Source organism: Cucurbita pepo, chromosome LG20 (assembly GCF_002806865.2).
Source record: "Cucurbita pepo subsp. pepo cultivar mu-cu-16 chromosome LG20, ASM280686v2, whole genome shotgun sequence".
Classification (NCBI taxonomy): Eukaryota; Viridiplantae; Streptophyta; class Magnoliopsida; order Cucurbitales; family Cucurbitaceae; genus Cucurbita; species Cucurbita pepo.
In genome coordinates this window covers 4,881,627-4,905,609 of record NC_036657.1, presented here as the reverse complement: position 1 = coordinate 4,905,609, position 23,983 = coordinate 4,881,627, and the positions used below count along the sequence as shown (strand labels likewise).

Genomic DNA, 23,983 nt, shown 5'->3' with positions numbered 1-23,983 from the left:
GCATTTTACCCTACATTCCCAGAGTCCTTTCTTAACGCCATCAACGATCTAGGGTGGGAGATGTTCTGTCACCAAAGGGAATAAGCTATAGTGCCGACAGTGAAGGAGTTTTACACACATATTGATCAAATGGAAGGGTACACAACATTAGTAAGAGGAAAAATAGTTGATTGGAGCCCTAAAGCTATCAACCAACTGTTTCACCTAAAATCTTTTGAGTATGCCACCTTCAACAAAATGGTGCTAGCTCCATCGGATGATCAACTTGAGATGGCCTTGAAGATGGAAGCCATAGAAGAAACACGATGGCAGCTCTCGAGAGGAGGAGCAAGGACAATAATAGTAGCAGACCTCAACCCCGAAGCAAAAGTTTGGGCTGCTTTCGTAAAAACCAACTTACTACCCACTACACATGATACTATATTGTTAGCTGACAGAGTTTTACTTGTGTATGCAATCATAATGAATTTGAGCGTCGATGTGGGCAAGATCGTAACGGATGAGATTGTCAAATGTGCAAGTAAGAAAGTGGGGAGATTGTTTTTTCCACAGCTGATAACCATGCTGTGCCTGGAGGCTGCAGTCCCTTTTGATGAGGAAGAAGAAAAAATTAAGGAAAGAAATTTGATGGACTACATAGAAACCCATAGGGATGGCGCCAACTGGCAAGAGGAGAGACAACAGAGCAACAAACGATATGGATCAACTGCTGAAACAGCAAGAGGCTTTACTCAGCTGGTGCGAAAATAGTGAAGGGAGTTGTAAGGCATATTGGTCTTATGTCAAAAACAGGGATGAGGAAAAACATAAAACCTTAAGAACAAGTCCAAAAGTTCAGCATTCCCAAGTTTTCCTGACGAAATTTTTAAAGAGTGGAACCGAAAAGAATCATCGCATGTAGTAGAGGAGGAAGAGAACACTTCCTCTAATGATGCCTAAAATCAAAGGAATTCTCTTACCACACCCTTTATAACCTTGCTGTCTGATTTACTTGATGTCTGATTTAGAAGCATGCATCCTTATGTTGTGTTTGTTTTTGTTGGGTTTGTTTTATTATGTTGACTGCATTTAATTTTGAATCATGCACATGCATGCAACCTAGAAGCATGAAGTTTTAGGAAGGGTAATAGATCATGCATATTTTGTCTCATATGTAGTCATGATGTTTTGTGCAAGAACTAGGGATGTATTGTCAAATGCTTTATGGATAAATAAAACAGGAAGGTGAGTGGTGTGTTTTTTTAAAAGAAAAAAAAGGGTTAAGGAAATTGAAGCTTACATTGAAGAGTATTCATCAAAGTTAAGGTGATGATCCAATCTATCATAATCCACCTTAATCAGAAAGAATTCCCATAATTCATCCAACCTTTAAACCATTAACCAAGAGCTTCTACACCTCAAATTACTTTCAAGAATGATTCCACACCCACACTAATGCTCATTGAGAACAATGGCTAGTTTAAATTTAGGAGTATTAAAGAAAATTTCATCGCCCCCATATATATATATATATATAAAATCATACCCGAGACCACTCCTCTTCAACCTAAAGCTTGAACTATTAAAAAAAAATTGAAAAAGAATTGCTTGTTGTCAGGCAATCTGCATCACCAATGGAGGTGTCTGAATCGAAGGTAATTGGGATGTAAAAGTAAAAAAAAAAATAAAAAAAATAAAAAAATAAAAAAATAAAATAATAATAATAATAGGGAGAAAGTTATCCTTATTGTTCAGGTGAGTTACATCACAAATGTGGCCACATTGAAAACTATGGGATGCTAGCAAAAGAGTCGAGCTAAGGGAGAATGAGTGGAGAGAATGATTGCTCAAGGATGAGCTATCTCGAGTGTGATAACTCTCTACAAATAGAGTCATATCAAGTCTTTTTGTAGTTAATATTACACTTTTATTCAACATTTACTCATTTATTACCCCATTTATTCTACTTAGTAGCATGAAATCGTTTATTGCGGTCCAACATGAAAAAAAATATGATTTGGCATAAATTGATCTTAATTGTATATTTAATTGAGTTATGTGGTAAAATTTCAGACATTTATGCTAAACCATGTGGGAGTAGCAAATTTGTAAACAAATGGGAGATGACATGGAAATTTTAAATCCACGTCAGTAGTCCAAATGCGTCATTGACTACCTAATGAGGAACATCCTCTGTGGACTACTTATTCCTTTTCCGCCCTAAATGGGAACCCAGGCTCAATATAAAAGGAAAGGAAGACCAAGAGGAGGAGAGACACACCTTGGGGAGAAAAATCGAATTACACAGCAGCAGCCTCTGCTGCAGTCAACTGCTGTGGAACTAGAGAAGAAGAAGAAAACCCTAATTCAGCAGCTGTTGATAGCAGAAGAAGAAGGAGACCAACAAGGATTGATTAAGGCAAATAGGTGGACGTGAGAGCTCAAGAGAAGGAAACTTCCATTGACGAACGACAACAAACCGGAATAACTCTATATTTCCTTATTCTCTTAACTTATTCCATCAATTTTACATGATGAAAATGTGGATTTCTTTGTTTAATTCAGTTTGTATGGAGAGCTAAACTTAATAGGGGAGGCGAGAGAGTTTTATATAGTTTAAGTATGTTGACGGTATGATTTTAGTTTATTAAAGAGTTGTTAATGATTTACATGTATGTTTAATTAGCTACTTTACATACATAGTTGTTCTCTTATTCGGGAGAAGAGAGAGCAATGAAATTCTCTTTAATACTCTAGTTCCATAGCAAGGAGACTTGAAGGGTAATAGAAGGGTTAGGAATAATTTTTCTCCTATACCTTTGTTATAGAAATTACAATGATTATGGAAATAATCACCATTCATAACCTGGGCTTGAGAATCTATCAAAAGAAACTAAAATCTACCACAAAACTCAACAACTTATCTATTTAATCTCTCTTAGCTGAACCTTTCTCATTATAGTTGATTTTCTCATCATTTTCTGTTTTTCGACAGCAATGGAACTCTGTTTTAGTTTTGTTTAAATAGTTAAAAATCTCTAACACCCATTTGAATGTTACCCAAAAATTCACTTAATTTTCAGCTATAAAATTAACCAAAAAGATAGGTTCCTGTGGAATCGATAATTTACTTATTACTTGCTACTTGTGATAGTGTATACTTACACTTATTCTTGTGAATTTTACATCATTTTATTATATACATTCACAAGCGATCAAGTTTTTGAAATTTATTGCTGAATTTACATCACTTTATCGTCTTTGGGGAAGTATCCCTATGCTTATGAACATACAATATGCATGAGGTCCCTCTAAATTCCATATTATCGTCTCTTACTGTATATTGTCCTTTTTGTCATTTTATTGTGTATCTTCTTCGTAAACAACCGATTCTTTGCAAACCACTAATACTTGAACTACCATTTGCTTTACGTACTCGGTGAGGAGGAAAATGCAAGGTTTCTGGAATTACAGATTAACATGGTTGGGTGAGCAACCGTGCCTCCCATCATTTGAAGATACCGAAAGGAGTGGGAGGTGTGGTGGTGACAACCTCTATTTAAGAGCTATCTTTTGGATCTAACACGACCCTCTAAGTCTCTGATACCATTTGGATGCTTAATGACTAGAGTAACATTTACATGAACTCTATCATCTTAGTTTAATTTACCATAGAAATAATTAAATTACAAGTAGGAGACAAGATATGGGCTCTTGTCTATATACATTGAATTTTTTTAAAAAGAAATGGTAGATGAAAACCTATACATAAAAGTTAAAATAAAGATGAGGAAATAATTTACAATATTCATCAAAGAAACTGATGAGAAAAAGAAAATAAAGAAGAAGAATCAAAAGAGCAAATAATTTGCGAGGAAGACAAATTTGAAAGAGGGAAAAGATAAGTTAAATGAAAAGGAGAAGAATATGTCACAAAACCTTCATTTTTGGATTTTTTTTATTTATTATTTATTTATTTTTACCTATAGTTTAACGACTATTATAGTCCTTTGTAAATGGCTATTTTTAACAAGGTGGTTGAGAATCCAAAAATGGATCATTGAGATCATAGATTGCATCTTGTTCTCCTTCTACGGTAGAAAAAGAAGATGTTGAACAGGACCTCTTGAAGAAGCTTTTGGAAATCAGCTTCTAAAGTTGTCTCGGCTAATGCAAGCAGCCTAGACTTTCAATTGAGAAACTCGGTGGTTTTCTTTTTAGATAAATCTTGAAGGTGACCATTCTCAATAACCAGACCTTCGCTGCTTTGAAATTTGCGTGGGTATAGGTGTATGTATCCCACCATTTGATTTTGATTACTTTGAAGACCTGTTTTACTTATTTCACTTTCCTTTATCTGGAAATTCCAGGTTAGAATCCAAGGAATTTGAAAATATACCCTAAAGGCATAGTCAATGGAAAAAGTTTTTGAGATATTTTGAATGAAGTAATGGAACAATTCCAGTATCGGAACGGAAAATATATCTTTCGCAGATCCAAAGATATCCACCATTTTATAAACCAAAATGGTTAATGGATTTTGTGAGCATTCTGGCAGAATTGAATGAACCATGAATGCTCGTAATTTATACCAAATGACATTGAACCATATCATCTGATAATCTCTATACAAGAACCAATAAGGAACAAAAGGTTTTGAAAAAGTTTTTTGATCTTGATTCCAATACGTCGTATTCATGACTTTGAAAATTTTTTATTTTGAGTACGCGATTTTTTAAGGGTCATCGCGACTCAGAATATGAGTAATTTCGATAGACTTGGTGTCTACCAAGATGAATTCATAAAACCTTCAGGTCTTATGGAAGTCTTCCGGGATATAGAAGAATCCCGATGGATATGCTTTTTTGACGACCTCACTGATCTTTGGATCGCCATATTCAGGTTCTATTAGAGCTTCTGGTAGAGATACAGATTTTTGAAAATAAGTTCGGATTTCAGGAACTGGAGAAAACCAAACGGGAACAACTACGTCCGAGTAGGTTGAGGGGACAGAAGGTCCCTTTGAAGCGGAAGAGACAGTAGGTCTTGATGGAGTAACGGCAAATGGCCGTGTTAAAGAGGCAGAAGGCCTCGATGGAGGGATAACCTGCGCTTGGTTTTTAGCAAGTTTTGCTTTAGATGGTCATGAGTGTTAAACCAACATCCATAGCATAACTATCAGCTATCATTGGAGTAGGGGTGTTCGAAGAAGCAATGGGCTTCTTCCCTTTTTCCATAATATTTCTTCCGATCATCGCATGATGAAGGAGAGTGGTTAGGGAGAGTATTTCTTTGAGAGTAGGAACTCTCTTGAGAAGTAGTCAGCTAACGGATTTTCGATCCCTTTTATAAGCAAAATTTGAAAATCGATGCAAGATAAAATTGATTGTCATCTAGCAAAAATTTGTTTAGATACGAAATTCGTCACATCCTTTTCTAAAACAAATTTGGATGCTTTTGAAGCCATTTTGATAACAAAGTTTTTGTTAATTAAATCACTTTGAAAGTTCTGTACACAGAGTACTATTGAGAGTATTTCTTTCTTTACTATTGAGTAACTTGTTTTAGTAGAATTCCATATCCCCGAGTGAAAGCTGACAAAGGATTCTTTCTTGTTAAAAGACTGTTTCAGGATTCCTCCATATCCTATATCGGATGCTTCGATCTCCACTCTTAAACTAGCCTTAAGGTTTATAGAGATAAACACGGAATTGATTTGACAAGGGATTTGATTTTTTTGGACGGTTTAGGTGTGTTCTCTAGTCTATGGTTTTTTATTCCTTTTTAGTCTTTAAGAAAGGTGGTTTGCAAATGGGTCTAATATTTTTTTTTTTTGAAGGAAATCAAACACATAATTGATACATCCCAAAAATCTATGGATTTGGGTTTTATAAGTGATTTGATCTGGAAAATTTAAGGCAAATTAATGGATTTTAATGGGTTTAATTAGACCCACGAATTTCAAATAAAAGAACATAGGTTTTTGTTTGATTGAAAGAGTTTAATTAATGGACACTAGCACTCTTGTAGCTGTTGTTTGCATTTTAGGCAGCTTCTCAATTTTTGCCTAATCCTTGTTGTGTTCTTTCTATACCGCAGCTTCCTCATTTCTCTGCTATGTATCAGCAACTTCTTGGGAATGGCTATCGTTCTGCACTTTTTTCTCTCCTGGTGGGTATTTTTTCCACTTCTCAACTCTATTGCTTGACATTGCTCTGTCTTCTCTTTTTTGTGCTTCGGTGTCTGCTGGCAGCTTCCCGAGAGGCTTATTTCGTAACTCAGTTGCTAATTGACCTACTTGAACTTCCAAATTTCGCAATGAGGCTTGTTGACTTTGTATCACGGCATCATTTTTTGCTATATATTTCTTTATTAGGCTCTCAAGAGATGTTCCCGATCTGTATTGAGATGGACTAGTTCCTTTCCCTTGGATGTTGACTTGTTGAGAACTCTATGCCAATTGATTTTGTAATCCAAAACCCGGAGGGTAATTTGCTTTAGATGACATTTGTTGGTTGTATGAGCCTTGTCCCTTCCATGAGAAGTTTGGATGATTTCTCCACCTTGAATTATAAGTATTTGAGAAGGGATTATTTTTCGGGTTTCCTTGACTAGCTTGATTCACCACATAAAAAATTGAGGCCGGATTGCTTGAACATTGATCAAAAGTGTGTTCCTCTCCACAATATACACAAGATTCGGCTGCTGTTTAGTTCATTACAGTAGCTGTATGGACGAGTGCTTTGATCATGGAGTCTTGTCCCAATGCTAGATTTTATAAAATATTAGTCACCAAAGCTAGTTGAACATTGATAAAGGACAAAGCATCAACTTCAAGTACTCCTCGGGTCTTCTTTCCTGGGTTGCTTCTCACATCGGCCCATTGACAGTTGTTAGATGCTATTCTCTTTCAAATTTCATATGCTTCATTGTATGTCTTTGACAAAATAGCTCCATTGGTGGAAGCATCAACTACTTGTTTAGTAGCAATATTTAATCCATCGTAGAACGTCTCCATTTGTATACAATGAGGTAATCCATACTATAAGAAATGGTACATTTAATAGCTTTTCGCTATACCATTTTTCAAATGAGGCTATAAAAGGCCTTGAAAAACAAGTGGGCCCAACAAAGTTTCATTTACGGCCGATTTTTTATTATTATTATTTATCATTCATTTTTTATTTTGCTCCTTCTACCTTTATTCTCTGGGGCCCCTTTTATTAGGACTTCTGTTATGTTTCTTCTTCTCTCAATCCAAAATTTCTAAACAGCAGGTTTAAATTGGTTGGCCATGTCACTACAGGGTAATCTGAGTAATCTTCAAATATGATTTGTCGTTCTTTGTGGAGAGGAGCATTTGTAGCTCTTTGTGGGAGGACCTTTTGCTATGTGTTTTTTTTGAGATGTACAAGTGTTTTTTTTTTTCCAATTTTTTTCATACTCGACCTATTTCTTCTTGTTTTTCTTTGATTTTTTTTATGGCTATCTTTCTCTATCTTTTTGCTTTAATAATAGTGGCCTTAAATCCTTTGAACCCCATATTCTTTGATTTGGCTTTCTGGATGTTGAATTCTCTGTCCAAAAATTGTGTTTTGTGCTTGATTTGCCGAAGAGTTTGGATTGATAAGACTTCTAGTGGGTGGAGTCTAAGTGGGTTGCTTTGATTTTGTGCTAGAGTTGTGATTGAGAAGGGAAAATTATAATGGAGGAGAGTGCGGTTGAAAAGCGAAGGAATTGGTCACATTGTGCCTGGAAATGAGACGTTTGACCATTTGAGTGAAGAACAAGGACGTGAGATTAGCTCAAGCTCTGATTTTCTTACATTGGAGACCATGAGGCTTTAGGAGCACAGTCACAGTGGCTCTAAGGTCTATCTTCCTTTTTTCATTGAGTTGGTCTACTCGAAAGGCTAACGGACCCGATTGTATTAACCTAATGTTGCTGATAAAGAAGAAAAATACTATGTTGATAATAGGAAGCTGGAGAAGAAAGTACCTTCATCGTCAGGTAATTTTGGCCCTCTTTTCTTGGTGAGTTTCTCCATATAAATTATATTTATATTTTAATGGTGTGGGGGGATTATATAGATTGAGATGTTGAAGGAAAGATTTTCTAAACTGTTGCTTGGAGAAGATATGCAGAGCGGAAATGGGATTTGTATGGCATTGGCTAAATCTAATGCCATTATAAATCTTTGGGGTATGCTTTGTCTCTTTTCCACTCATTGCCTGATATTTTATCTAGGATTGACATATTACCTTATATTCTATTTAGGATTGACATTGGTGACCGAGTATAATGTTGATTCCCTTTCCCATTGTTTTGTTATAGTCACTTTGTTTGGACAACAATGGCGATGGCGAAGGAAGATGAATTGGCTTCTTTGTGTTAGTGATCACATTGCTGAGTTGATGCCTACTAGGCAAATGTTTCCTGATTGAAGCAAGCTTGAGGTACCGCATAACTTCAAACGAGCTCTTTATGGCAGTATGAGTTTTCTTTTGTAAGTATGGAGTTTGCGCCTATTGGAATTGTCTGTTCTATTTATTTTGTCTTCCATACGGTTTGTTTTCATAGTTTTCTTTGTATAACTAAATGCCAGTATGATTGAGAATGCAATGAAAATCCATTCATATATAAACATTAAAAATATATAATATATGTATATGTAATATGTTAAATGTTTTATTTAATATATTAGAAGTAAATTTGTACCTACCAAAAGCTTTAATAATCAATTCTTTCTTTTGGATTCTCGGTTAGAGGTGGATTTTTTGTTCAATACAATCATACTATATTATGATTTTGGTCGTTTTAAAAATACTTTTATATTATTATTATTATTTTTTTTTACCATCACAATTTTTTTTAATCAATTTAGATATTTATTAAAAATTAATATTTTTTTATCTTTTCTTAACTTACAGACTTATTGGAAGATTCTTCTCTCCTCGTAACCTTTACATTACTTTTCATTCTCATTTTCCTTTTGCTTCATTTGGACTCCCAACTTCTATTGTATAACTATTTTGTCAATAGATGATACAGTTTGCAAGAGGCTTAGTCGATGGCCATTATGTTTCAAGCTCTAACTACTCGAAATAAAACTCAATAGAAAAGTTTCTTTTTCCATAATTTTATTTGTGATAAAAGAATCACTTCCACCTATTTGTAAGTTTCTTTTTTAGGACATCAAATCTTCCTATATTTCTATATTGTGAAACTTTAGTTGAAATTTCAAATGCATCATCACCTATTTTGGTTGAGGTAGGTGTGCAAGAGCTTGAAGACATGTATTGTGTCATATTATTTGTCAAGTAAGAATCTTGGTCATTGATGCGACCTATAACTTGTTACAAAATATCATAGCGAATTTGTTTCTTTATATTCCGCAACTCATTTGTTGTATTTACTACCATGCTTTATGTTTTTGAGTAAGACAATGCAAAACTGCCCTTAGTTGTGACAAGTAATAGTAACCATCCCTCAGTTGCGGCACCTAATTCTTGCTTTAATCCTCATTCTAAATCTAATAGGCACATGTCCATCAACATGGTTTTATCAAATTTTGGTCACCTCATTCTTAGTTTAGAGTTGATCTATTTTTATATAAGTTGTTTGTCCATATACTACAAGAAATTGTCAATTTAATTAATTCAATTATAGATGACTTGTCTGTTAGGTACATTGTTGGAGATGTTATGACCTCTATGCTGCCAATGAATTTAAAATCTCTCTTGTTTTGTTTTGGACCGATAGTGCTTATAGCTACTTTGGTTACTTGCAATATAGTGAGTCTATCAAGTAAGGCTCAATATCACTCAAAGGTACGATTAAGTATAAAATATTTTAATTTGGAAGTTGGGTATTTAATATTTGCCTCTTTCATGGTTAACAGACTTTGAAAACATGGTAGAATGTATTCCGGGAATGAAAAGTACAAGTTTGTTTGGGGATTAGCAAACAATGGGAAGCTGTTCTTGTGGATTACAACACTAGATTTAGTTGTAGGAGATTCAACGATTTATGTTTTTTGTAATTAGATACAACAAAAACTTATAACCTTCAAATATCTTCTTATTTTTTAATGTGCAAATAGATTGTGAAATTTCAATTATGAATGAGAATCTTTTATACTTAATGTGTTATAAAATATCATTCCATATATGTCAATTTTAAGTTTAGTCCAGAGTAAATTATATTGAAAAGAAATCATTGTTGAGAAAAAATAGTAATGAACAGGAGATATAATAAGTTTTATATATAACGAAATGTAAGTGTTATCAAATGTGCATTATAGTATAAGATCAAAGCTAAAAATACTATATTATAGCGTTAACAAAATGTTATTATAAGTTAAAGATAGCACAATTTTTTAGTTATGTTAAACCTATTATAGCTTTAATAAAATGCTATAAAATGTTTTTATAGCAACATATATAAGTTGTAGTTTCATACTCTATTATATCGTATATTATAGCTATAAAAAAGCGCTATAAAAAGTCTCGGACTTTTAATAACATGGGCTGTCACGACGTATGAAAAATGCTATAAAAAGTCTATAATAGCATTTTTCGTAAGCTATTTTATACACTATTTCTTGTGGTGCCATGATGAGACCATTTTCTAAGCATCTCCTTAAATCTCTCCCACCCTTCACTTAGTGGCTCATCTTCAAATTGTTGAAAAGCGACAATCTCATTTATGAACCGTACGTTTCTAGTAGGTGAGAAATACTTGATAAAAAATTTCTCTACTAGACTATTCCAAGAATCAATTGTTCCCAATGCTAAGGTGTTCAACCATGATTTAGTACCATCCCTCAATGAATAAAGGAATAAGCTAAGTCTAATCACGTCTATATCCACTCCTTGGAATCGAATGACTTTAGGTGTAAGTGAGGATCTATCGACGGTAGTCCATGAAATTACCCAATGTTTGCAAAATTTGAAACATCATGGGCTTTAGCTCAAACGTGGTTGCTTGTATTTCGGGTATAGTAATGCACGGATTTAGCTCTTTCACAATTGGGTATGCATATGCTCGGATCGCTCTTTCTGTGTCATCTACTAAATAAATGACATGAGCAGTAATTCTCTCTTGATTAGCCATCGTCGCTCGATTTTCAAACTCCCGATTTAGTTGGTCTCCAAGTTCTATTTGCTGTATATTTTGTTCTGTTATTTTCTTTTCTCCCTCAACCTTTANAATAAAATGCTATAAAATGTTTTTATAGCAACATATATAAGTTGTAGTTTCATACTCTATTATATCGTATATTATAGCTATAAAAAAGCGCTATAAAAAGTCTCGGACTTTTAATAACATGGGCTGTCACGACGTATGAAAAATGCTATAAAAAGTCTATAATAGCATTTTTCGTAAGCTATTTTATACACTATTTCTTGTGGTGCCATGATGAGACCATTTTCTAAGCATCTCCTTAAATCTCTCCCACCCTTCACTTAGTGGCTCATCTTCAAATTGTTGAAAAGCGACAATCTCATTTATGAACCGTACGTTTCTAGTAGGTGAGAAATACTTGATAAAAAATTTCTCTACTAGACTATTCCAAGAATCAATTGTTCCCAATGCTAAGGTGTTCAACCATGATTTAGTACCATCCCTCAATGAATAAAGGAATAAGCTAAGTCTAATCACGTCTATATCCACTCCTTGGAATCGAATGACTTTAGGTGTAAGTGAGGATCTATCGACGGTAGTCCATGAAATTACCCAATGTTTGCAAAATTTGAAACATCATGGGCTTTAGCTCAAACGTGGTTGCTTGTATTTCGGGTATAGTAATGCACGGATTTAGCTCTTTCACAATTGGGTATGCATATGCTCGGATCGCTCTTTCTGTGTCATCTACTAAATAAATGACATGAGCAGTAATTCTCTCTTGATTAGCCATCGTCGCTCGATTTTCAAACTCCCGATTTAGTTGGTCTCCAAGTTCTATTTGCTGTATATTTTGTTCTGTTATTTTCTTTTCTCCCTCAACCTTTATCTAAATGTTCTCTCTATTTCAGGATCCAAAATAAATTCCAAACCCGTAGGTGGGTTCATATATAAAGTTCTGCAGTAGTAAGCTCAATTCTGCAACACTAAACTCAGCAGTAGAAAATTCAGCTTACTACGGCTTCTTTTTGGCTCCAACTCACAAAAATCTACAACAAGTAAAACAACCAAATTAGGTTCCCGGCAACGGTGCCAAAAACTTGATCACTTGTGGATGTATATATTAAAATAATGTAAAATTTACAAAAATAAGTTCAAGTATACACTATCACAAGTAGCAAGTAACGAGTAAATTATTGATTCCGCAGGGAACATATTTTTTTGGTTAATTTTATGGCCGGAAATTAAGTGATTTTTTGGGTAACATTTAAATGAGTGTTGGTGATCTTGACTAATTAAACAAAACTAAGGAGTGCCACTGCTGTCAAAAAACAAAATGATGAGAAAATCAACTATCATGAGGAAGGTTGGGCTAAGAGATATTAAATAGATAAGTTGTTGAGTTTTGTGGTAGAATTTTATTCCTTTTAATAGATTCTGAAGCCCACTTCCAAGAGTCATGCATGGTGATTATTTCCATAATCGTTGTAATTTCTATTATGTGGTAGATTTTTATTCCTTTTAATAGATTCTGAAGCCCACTTCCAAGGGTCATGCATGGTGATTATTTTCATAATCGTTGTAATTTCTATTAACAAGGCTTTAGGAGAAGAATTATTCATAACCCTTCTATTACCCTTCAAGTTTCCTTGCAATGGAACCAAAGTATTAGAGAAGATTTCATTGCTCCCTCTCTCCTCGAGAATAAGAGAACAACTATGTATGTAAAGTAGCTAATTAAACACATATGTAAATCATTAACAACAACTCTTTAATAAACTAAAATCATACTGTCAACATACTTAAACTATATAAAACTCTTTCACCTCCCCTATAAAGTTTAGCTCTCCATACAAATTGAATTAAATAGAGGAACCCACATCACAATCATATAAAATGGATAGAATAAGAAAAGAGAGTAAGGATATAGAGAGTTATCCAACTTTGTTACTGTTCTTCGATGGAAGTTCCCTTCCCTTGAGCTCTCACATCCACCTCTTTGCCTTAATCTATCCTTCTTGGTCTTCTTTTTCTTCTGTCGTCAACAACGGCTGGTTTAGGGTTTTTCTTCTTCTTCTATGGTTTCACAGCAGTTCACAGCAACAGAGGATCTGCTGTCTAATCCAATTTTTCTCTCCCAAAGTGTGTCTCCCCTTCTTGGTCTTCTTTTTCCTTTTATATTGAGTATGGGTTCCCCTTTAGGGCTGAAAAGAAATAAGTTGTCCACATAAGATGTTTGTTAATTGTTAGTCAATGATCCACTTGAACTGCTGATGTGGATTTAAAATTTCCATGTCATCCCCCATTTGTTTTTGATACTCCATCATGGTGCAGCATAAATGTCTGAAATTTGACCATATAACTCAATTAAACGTACAATTAAGATCGATTTATGCCAAATCATATTCTTTTTATGTTGGGCTGCAGTAAACAATTTCATGCTCACTAATTAGAATAAATGAGGTAATAAATGAGAAAATGATGAATAAGAGTACAACATTAACTACAAAAAGACTTGATATGACTCTACTTTTGGAGAGTTATCACTCCACCTTCAGCTTCTTCACAGATCTTATAGATCCCACCAAACAGAACCTATAGGGACAATAATGTGACATTTGGTGAAGTCTCAAGAGAGATATGAGTTGAAGAAGTTTTTGGAAACCCACAAAACATTACCATGGCCGACGCACTTGATTCCTTCCTCTCCAAGCTGTTGGCCCCTTCTTTCTTTCTCTAATATCGCATTGAAAATCCCCCAAGTAAACCGCTTAAAATCTCTGATTGTTTCTTCGTCGACGTACATGAGAAGGTCTCAAACATCCCTCTCAGTCTCTCTGCGCTTCCTCTCTCGTTTGCCTCCTCCCTCCCTTAAACCAACCATTGCCCCTCTCTACCCTAAAATCGAGCTTCAAATCCAAGAATCCGGAGCCATCTAGTCATCATTTATCTCTGTTGTCCTTATTGTTGTCCTTATTGCTGACACACATTGTACCATGCTACAAAAAACACGTTTTTCTCTATTTTTAAAAATATATATATATATATATATATATATTATATAATAAGTATTATTTATTTCCCTCTTTGTCAACTAGGTATTACAAATCATTCCCTCCTTTTAATAACTTTTGTCCTCGAAAGTTCCTGGGTACTTGGTTCTTATCTTGTTCTCTTGTTTCCAAGTCACTTCTTTAGGCCATTTCACCGCTGTACTTTAACCAAAGCTGATTCTCTTGTTTAATAGAGTTTTCATGCATATTGGAAAAAATATGCATGGGTTTCTCTTAATAACTTAAGTCTTGTTGTCGAGGTAGTGCTTGTAATTGATGGTGTGCAATTGGGTCAGTGGTATACTTTCTACGCATGAATATGTGGAAACCATTGTGGACGACAGCGAGCGTTAGTGCTTTGGTAGCCTATTCGCTACCGACCCATGCGTTTGAATATCCTAAGTGTCTAATAAACAAAGTCTCAACTTTCCTCTCTTCCCAACCTCAATCCTTCTCTCAAAGGACAACTTTAAGGAATATATGATCTTCTATTTCAAATTCGAGTTCCTTCCTTCTCGTGTTTGCATATTTCTTCCACAATTCCAACGTAAGGGAGTATCCATGTTCGGCTCTATGAACATTGGAACATCATGCCATTCTCTATCTCCTCTAAGTATCTTCATGTCCACTTTTCTATTAAATGGGTGGATTTTCTAATATGAAGTGTGTCGACTTCGCTAGTCTATTAATGGTGACCTAAATCACTGTGCAACATTTCTTCGACTCTCCCACTTCAACTCTGGGATGCTCGAGGGATGCGATAATTCTGAGGGTCTTTGTCTTGGTGTCTTAACTTGCTCACAAGTCAGACATTGATTCACAAACTTTGTTAACAATTACATGCGTCATGTCAATATGATGATCTAGCTTCTCTATCACACCTCACTAGTGGAAATTTACTCTTGTGCCATATTCCTCTCAATATTGTATGGGCTCGTATGTTCTCATGCAACACCCTTCTTAAGCATGATCTAAGGTTCGTCCCAAATTCCCCTTTTATGAGGCTTCGTGAGTTAGTAAGGATGTCCCATTGTGGTTGGCGTAAATGCCTCATAGACCACAAATCATTGGCTTGTCTCTCCATACCTCATATGTTATGTTGTATCTATCATTAGTTCTTTTCTTGGAAATGACCGAGGTGTCACTGGCACCCATACTGGCTATAGTATCGTAATGTCGAACTTACATCTCATGATGGTCTTACAAAACCTCGATCGTTCCATGACCCTAGTTAAGGGTATCATGCTTATTATCTTGAGTTCCTTATCATTTATACTCGCAAATTCACACAATATTCATTCACGTGATCATGAGCTAGGTCCTTGGGTTCTATGTACACATGTGGTTCCTCACCCTTCCAAGGTAAGTTTATATAGAGCGTTAGCACTTTTCGAATGCCATGTCCATTTCCACACCCAATACATAATCATCATTCCTAAATTGAGACGCCCTTACTTAGACCAATCTAGGTCACTAGATCAGTAAGAAATCATATGGCTACCAATCTAGACATTAAAATCGTAAGTGCAACCTCACCAATCGAGGTGAGGGTCGTGAGCTCAGAACATACTGAAAGATATGAGGTACTAGATGATTTTAGGCATAGGTAAGCTGGGCTCAGTTCTTTCTATGAAAAGGTACTTGGACATCAGGGTGTCGAGTCCGACTCATGATCTTAGTCGTGCTTATTATCAAAATCCGTTCAATATGCTAGTTTCAACCTTAGAGAAATGCCTTGATCTTAAGTTTATACATCATACATCATACTCTAGGGAAGCTCAACTTGGGTAAAAAGTTTGATAATTTTCTCCTCTAATCATTTCTTGTTGCTATAAAAAAAAAAAACTTCGTTCTACTATGCTCCTTTAAGCAGTTTCTAATCATCTAGCGTCTTCTCATGTTGAACCTAAACAACAACACTTACTCTAGCCCCTATGGCTATCGCGCACGATCCATTCACTCTTGCCTCAATCAAACTTCTCTCAGGTATCGCGCAAGGGCAAGAGTGTTAATCAAGTTATTTCTATACCCTGAAAAGTAATTTTAAGGAGTTAAGGCCTTTAGAGAACAATTGAAAAGAAAAAAAAAAAAAGGTCATTTTTCCAATTTCTAATGAACTTTATGGATTTTTAATTCTTTATCTAAGAGAAATCTCAAAGATCGTCTAGAAGGAAAAAATGAAATGAAAATTCTTTAGAAAAATTATGAATTTTTAAGAAAAAATAATAAAAAAATATTCAGAAAGTGGCAAATTACCAAAATATCCCTAAAATTATGGATATTTACGGATATACAATTCTACTCACAATCAGAATCTCCATAGTGACCTCCTTCATAAAATCCATCTAATCTCAAAATCCAGTGGTTGGATCTTCTCCAAAATTGGACACAATCTAGAATGTTCATAGATCACCAAATCCAACGATCATAATTCAAATTAGAAGTCGGTAACTCCTGATTGGAGAGAATATTTTGGATGGACTATCTAGAAAATTCAATCTCCAAATCACGATAATTCTGGAGGTTTCAACATCGGTGGAAGCTTCCCCTATAATGACTAAAGTTGGGGCTATAGTATGAAACAAGAATTGAGCAAGGTCGAGCTCCCAATCTTAAGCAAAAAGCGTTTAGATTTTGGGTCTCTAACTCTCAAATTTCTTACAAATTCGAGAGCAATTCTCTACAATTTCCCTTCAAACTTGTTCCTACAGTTTCTAAACAGGATTACCCACAAGTTCTATGAATAAATCGAGTGCTGAAATGCCTAGAAACCATTCCCCCAATCCAATCCGCCTTTAAAGTGCTTCAAGAAATACTTAAAAATTCAATCCTATGATACACGATAAGTTTTCGAGCAAGGAAGATCTCAATCAATTTCTACACCTCCAAGGAGTGTTTCCATAGAAGACCACGAAGAGAAATAACCTCAGGAACGTGTCCAATGGAAGAAAAATTGTTTTGGGTAGAATTTTAGGGGTAAGTATCTAATTCCTATCTACGGTCCCTTTTCATTCAAATTGAGAATTCCTTTAGCCTCAAAGGAAGTAGTTGAGTAAATTTGATGAGGGAATCAAGAGCTCAAACGTCGTAGAACAAGCTGCCAAAGAGAACGAAGAAGTCAGAAGCTACAACAAACCTTGTACACTTATATTCAAGCTATGTTGAACTCATCAAAGGAAATTCTAGAAGACGTTGAAGACCTTCCTTATATGTTGTGCAAAGTTAAGCTTCAAGAGAGAGATGCATTAAATGCACTCTAAGTTGCATTTAATGAACTCAACTGAATTTATGGAACTAGTCCAAGGATAACTAATAAGCACATTTCATTCATTACACTATTTAGTTATAATTTAAATATTTGTTTATGATATTTAAGCTAGTTTTTAATATAAAAGTTAATGTTATATTGTAACCGAAGTAGGTTACCATATTTCACCATTAACTAGCGATTTTAATAGGGAGGTTATGGGTATTTCTCATTTACTAGCCAATTTAATTTTAGAGTTATGTGTCACATAGGTTAATTTGTAAAGACTATATAAAGTCTCCTTTTATTTGATTAGAGACTATCACATTTTGGAATTAAAAAGAAATTCATATTATAATTAAATAGTGCAATGTATGAAATGTGCTTATTAGTCATTCTTGAACTAGTTCCATAAATTCAGCTGAGCTCATTAAATGCAACTTAAAGTGCATTTAATGCATCTCTTTCTTGAAGCTCAACTTTGCACAACATATAAGGGAGGTCTCCAACGTCTTCTAGAATTTTCTTTGATAAGCTCACCATAACTTGAATATAAGTGTACAAGGTTTGTTGTAGCTTCTTGGCTCTTCTCATCTCCTGTAGAATCTTCTCATCTCGAGGTACGCATAATCGGTCATACCACATCAATTCCTCTTCAAAGGAACTGAGTATTCCTCTGGTCTCTCAGTTTCATGTTGACCCCATATATTACTGNTTGAGGGTGGGTTGGACCGAAAGTTGCGCTAATTGGGCGGTGACGCCTCTAACCAAGACCTCTATTCCAGCCCTTTATATCTCATCCTATAGATACCTCAGTCTCGTGCTCAGGGTGGATGTGTGGGCTGTCTTATTACTTNCCTGTAGATACCTCAGTCTCGTGCTCAGGGCGGATGTGCGGGCTGTCTTATTACTCAAGGCTACCACTACATTGGCTTTTCTTAGGTGGTAAAGTATTTCAATATCATAGTCCTTAACTAGTTCTAACCACCTCCGCTATCTCATGTTCAGTGCTTTTTGTGTGAACATATGTTAAGGCTCTTGTGGTCAGCATACACCTGAACTCTCTTGCCATACAGGTGGTGACGCCAGGTTCTCAATGCATACACCACGGTTGCTATCTCCAAACCGTGGGTGGGGTAGTCGCGCTCATACTCTTTCATTTGTCTAGAGGCGTAGGCTATCACTTTGCCCTTTTGCATGAGTACACACCCTAACCCTTTTTCCTAAGGCGTCGCTGTAAACCACAAGTCCACCTGACCCATCAAGCACTAAAAATACAGGTGCAGTGGCCAACCTCGTTCTCAGTTTCAGAAAACTTTGTTCACACTCTAGTGTCCAAACATAGAGTTTTCCTTCTTGGTCAACTGTGTCACACTGCTGAGGTCTTAGGAAATCTTGTTCAAACCTTTTATAAAAGCCTGCTAGACCTAGAGCACTCCTTACTTCAGTGACAGTGGTTGGTCTAGACCATTTCAAAATTACTTCAGTCTTAGCGGGGTCCACCGTTATCCCCTGCTTGGATACTAAGTGGCCAAGAAAGGCCACCTCTTACAACCAGGATTCGCACTTCGTGAATTTAGCATACAACTGGTGGGCTCTCAATAGAGTTAAAACATTCCTCAAGTGTTCCTCATACTATACCTCAGACTTAAAACACACCAGAATGTCATCAACGAACAAATCACGAAGATGTCTAGGAATTCCTTAAACGCTCTGTTCGTCAGTTCCATAAAACTGCAGAAACGTTAAATTAAACCAAAAGACATGATGAACTCATAATGTCCATAGCGGCTTCTAAAGACTATTTTAAGTATGTCTTCCCCTTTGGTTCTCATCTGGCGATATCCCGACCTTGTCGAGGCGGTCTTTACTACTTCTCCAAAATGGCCTAGTAATTTCATCTCATTTAGCCAACTTTTTGCTCAGCGAGACGCCCTGTAACGTGACTCGCTTAAGTACTAATACCCATCTGGGCTAAGTACGGGTTCTTTTGGAAGTAAAGATCCTTACATAAGTTCTCTACGTTCACCTAGGTTAACCCCGTCGTATCTTTTATGACTGAGCTAGACACATTTTCTCATAGTGATATCTCATCACTGGCTCTTTTTCGAGCACGTGAACCTTTCAAGTTCTTGTACAGGATCCTAGGGAACTCTCTGAAAACTCTGGTTTGGTAGCTAGCCTCCCTCGAACTTCGAGGGTGCCACGTCTAGTGTCTTCTCTAATACATATCATGTATCTGCTAGCCTTACCTGTTTACAAGTCACCATCTCACTATCCTTCAGGTAATTTCCAAAATCACGTTATTTGGAAGTTCTACCTCTACCTGAGAATGCTTCACAAGTTTGGCATTACACTCGTGTATGAAACTGGAGTTCTACTCTTTGTAGTCCGGATCACCTACGCAAGGGTTGGTTCTTATTAAAGCTCATCTGGACTTTCTTCCCTNACACACCAGAATGTCATCAACGAACAAATCACGAAGACGTCTAGGAATTCCTTAAACGCTCTGTTCGTCAGTTCCATAAAACTGCAGAAACGTTAAATTAAACCAAAAGACATTATGAACTCATAATGTCCATAGCGGCTTCTAAAGACTATTTTAAGTATGTCTTCCCCTTTGGTTCTCATCTGGCGATATCCCGACCTTGTCGAGGCGGTCTTTACTACTTCTCCAAAATGGTCTAGTAATTTCATCTCATTTAGCCAACTTTTTGCTCAGCGAGACGCCCTGTAACGTGACTCGCTTAAGTACTAATACCCATCTGGGCTAAGTACGGGTTCTTTTGGAAGTAAAGATCCTTACATAAGTTCTCTACGTTCACCTAGGTTAACCCCTGTCGTATCTTTTATGACTGAGCTAGACACATTTTCTCATAGTGATATCTCATCACTGGCTCTTTTTCGAGCACGTGAACCTTTCAAGTTCTTGTACAGGATCCTAGGGAACTCTCTGAAAACTCTGGTTTGGTAGCTAGCCTCCCTCGAACTTCGAGGGTGCCACGTCTAGTGTCTTCTCTAATACATATCATGTATCTGCTAGCCTTACCTGTTTACAAGTCACCATCTCACTATCCTTCAGGTAATTTCCGTTATTTAGAAGTTCTACCTCTACCTGAGAATGCTTCACAAGTTTGGCATTACACTCGTGTATGAAACTGGAGTTCTACTCTTTGTAGTCCGGATCACCTACACAAGGGTTGGTTCTTATTAAAGCCCATCTGGACTTTCTTCCTTCAGACGGTAAAGGCATGACATAGTTTGACCTCTTTTCTTTCTGTTCTCAACCCTGAGGTTCGTTGGACTACCTTGACAGTTCCACGTCCTTCACCTTGTGAGTATACATGCCCTGACCAAAGGATAGGTTAGAACACAATGTTATAGTTCTGCTAACCACGTGCTGTCTTTGGACTTGGTTCTCTCCACCAAGGTCCAAAGCGACTTGTCATCCATTGGGTGATCCTTTAGTAGGAATATCCTACACCCCATGACTCATTAGTGGCATAAAAGCGCACATCTCACTTATGGAAGTCCATAAACCTGAACTTATATCACGAAGACTCCAACCAACCTTGAATCCATGGCCCCCATAGTTTCGCTCTCTCTGTTGGTTAATCTTATCTCTCGACTTCCAACTTAACCAAACTCACTGTGAAAATGGTTTGCTTGAGGGGTGCTTAATTCCTACAGTGGCTGCCCTTACTTGTAAGAACGATGTTGTCTGGGTCTACTATGTGGTTAAGACAACTCTATGTTGTCTAGGCCTACTACGTGATCTCCACGGAGGCATGCTTGACATCTAGAATTATGGTCATGGGAGGTTGGGTCATAGGTATATCATCTCGTATTGGGCCTTAAAAAGAAAATCTCATGTACATTTCTAAGGGTTGGACGTCACGCGCTCTGCGGAGTCACCTTTTTGTCTTCCTAAGGCCAATAAACTAAAACATGACCCCTCTCGGCCTCCTCACAATAATTCGAATCTAGCATCAACATACAGAGGGAATGTTCACTTTTAACACCCTAAAGCGTTAACCCAAAACATACATCAAGTTCTTACTGGCATTACATCATATCATAACCTACTAAACAAGGTTAGACAGCGTACCTGGTCGCAGCGAGGTATGTCGTCAAGCTGAGTCACAGAGGTGTATGACTCTCTATCCTAGAAAAAAGTCTACAGAATCAAAACTCGACTGCTCTAATACCAATCTGTCACGACCCGATTTTCGAGGCTTCGAAGAATCGAAATCGTGACTAAAAGGACGAAATCGAAAACAAACAAAAAGAAAATAAAAGAAAAGAAAAGCAAAGTAAAAGGATAAAAATACCATTCAATTAAAACAAAAGAGAAAGAAGATTTGTTTCGAAAATATTACAAAGGAAATTGCAAATGTAAAAATGAAATACAAAATTAAAATCAAATATTTCAAATGAAAAATACAATTATGAAGAAAAATACAAAAGACTCTAAATATGAAAACGGACAAAGGACTCTAAAAAACCGACCAGGGACTGACGCTCCAAAACGACACCCCTCTGTGACCGCACAGCTCTCGAACTCCTCCCCGTATCGACTGGTACCTGAAGAAAAAAAAAAGGGAGAAAGGGGTGAGTATAAAAATATGCTCAGTAAGCAGCCTACTTGTAGGCTCTTTTCGCATCCTTATCTTGGTAGGTAGCCACGGTCTTTCTCGGGTTTCTAAGGAGAGTGATCTAAGCTGCAACTCTCTTTTCTGCATCATAAAAGGCTTGCCCATCTTATGCAGTGAAATAATCAGTGTCCTGAGGTGAGGTGCGACCTCATAAGCAAATATGAGGGGACNTGATAGGTCCTAATTCACATAAAAATAGGATCAGAGTTGAAATCGGTGCGAAAAACAAGCAAACGGAGGGAAAAAGATCACCTACGCGCCTGTACGCGCTCTGGAGGGTGTTTTACGCTCGGCTTTCTACGCGCGCGTGTCCACGCGCGGCTTCCCGCGTAGTCACGGGCCAACGGCCGGTTCGGTTCGGTGTTCCCAGGTCGCGTGCGGAGCGCCGGATCAGACTCGGGTTGACCCGAATCTGCGCCCTGACGCGTGTCGACTAGCCAGTGGGGAACGCCTCCCCAACCCGCGGTCGCCACGTGTCACTCGTCGGTCCTGTCGCGCTCCTCCATACGCCGGCCGACGCGTGGCGGCAAGGCCTCCTCTCTCTCCTCCTGCGTTTTTCCAAATTTTCCAGAAGCGTGAGTTTTTGGCGTTTTCGATCTATTTTCTTCCGATTTTCTTATCTTTCAATCCGTAATCCATATCAACAAAGTTCCTACACGCAAATTGTAGATCTCATATTCTACTTCTACAATATATTTTTCCTTTATTTTTTNGAAACCTGTGAGAATCTTATGTTAGTCACATACCTCAAAAACTCCAGATCTAACGCTCATGAAACTCCTCACATCTAGATAAAATCGAAATAAGAAGTTCGGAACCTTACTTTGTCCGTTCTCGGATTTTCTTGCCGGAATGAGTGGATTCCACCACCCGAACTCATTTTCCAGCCCTGAGAGAAGTATTGCTTCGAAGTTTCTTGCCTTGGATTCGATCTCCAATGGCGATTTGTCATCTTTGTTCTTCCTCTCTCCCAAACCCTAACTTCTTCTCCTTTCTCCATTCTCTCTCTCTTTTTCTTTTCTTTACTCTCTCTTTCTTCTCGGAGCCCAAACAACTAGACCCCCTGGATAAGAGTAGGGGCAAAATGACCCTTTTGCCCCTATGTTGTTATTTTTATTTTATTTTTTATTTATTTATCTAAAAATTCGGGTATTACATAAACCCAACAAATTTGAGTGAAATTTTGAGTGTCAAAATTTGGTTTGACCAAACTTGCATGTTTGCCAAATAAACCCCACAAATTTGAGTGAAATTTTGAGTGTCAAAATTTGGTTAATTCAAACTTGCATGCTTGCCTCATAATCCCACAAATTTGAGTGGAATTTTGAGTGTCAAAATTTGGTAATCTCAAATTTGCATGAACATGCAAATATGACTCTATTAATAGAGTGATCAAGGTACATGTAAATGATGCTTGAAAAACTTTGAGAAATTCTCTCAAAACTCTCTCTCTTTTCATATATTAAATTCCTAACAACTTTAGTCACTCACGGGATTCCACAATCTCGTTCTAAGGCCGTAGAATAGTAGGGAAGACACTAGTGGTGGTTTGAAACCGGTTCGTGAGAAAAAAGGAATTTGAACTATAAAAGGTTGGTATTCAAACTCATTAAGTTTTAATGCTTTTGAACATGCTAGCTAATTTACTATAATTGATGTACTTAGAGTGCTTAAGATCCAAATTGCTTCCGCATGTGTTATATTAACACCATCAGGTTCATCACTAGTATCGTAAATCCTAGGAGGTGTGTCTTAGAGAACGAAGAACAAAACAAGAACCTAAAAATTACTAAGATCAAGAGATAGAACATGGATCAAGATCCAAGTTCTAAGGACAAGAAGCAAGAACCATAGCACTAAGGCCCTTAGAGAATAACCAAGGTTTCAGAATCCAAGGAACAAGGTCCTCAAGAAAGAACATG

The 23,983-nt window shown here is 36.7% G+C and overlaps 2 non-coding genes across 2 annotated transcripts; both read left to right on the top strand.

The window, feature by feature from the left end:
- The first annotated feature begins 10,587 nt into the window (after positions 1–10,587).
- On the top strand, positions 10,588–10,694 carry LOC111783735. Its single transcript, XR_002813417.1, has one exon. It is a non-coding gene; the product is annotated as a small nucleolar RNA R71 (small nucleolar RNA).
- A 698-nt stretch (positions 10,695–11,392) lies between these two features.
- Positions 11,393–11,499, top strand: LOC111783734. Its single transcript, XR_002813416.1, has one exon. It is a non-coding gene; the product is annotated as a small nucleolar RNA R71 (small nucleolar RNA).
- The last annotated feature ends 12,484 nt before the right edge of the window (positions 11,500–23,983 follow it).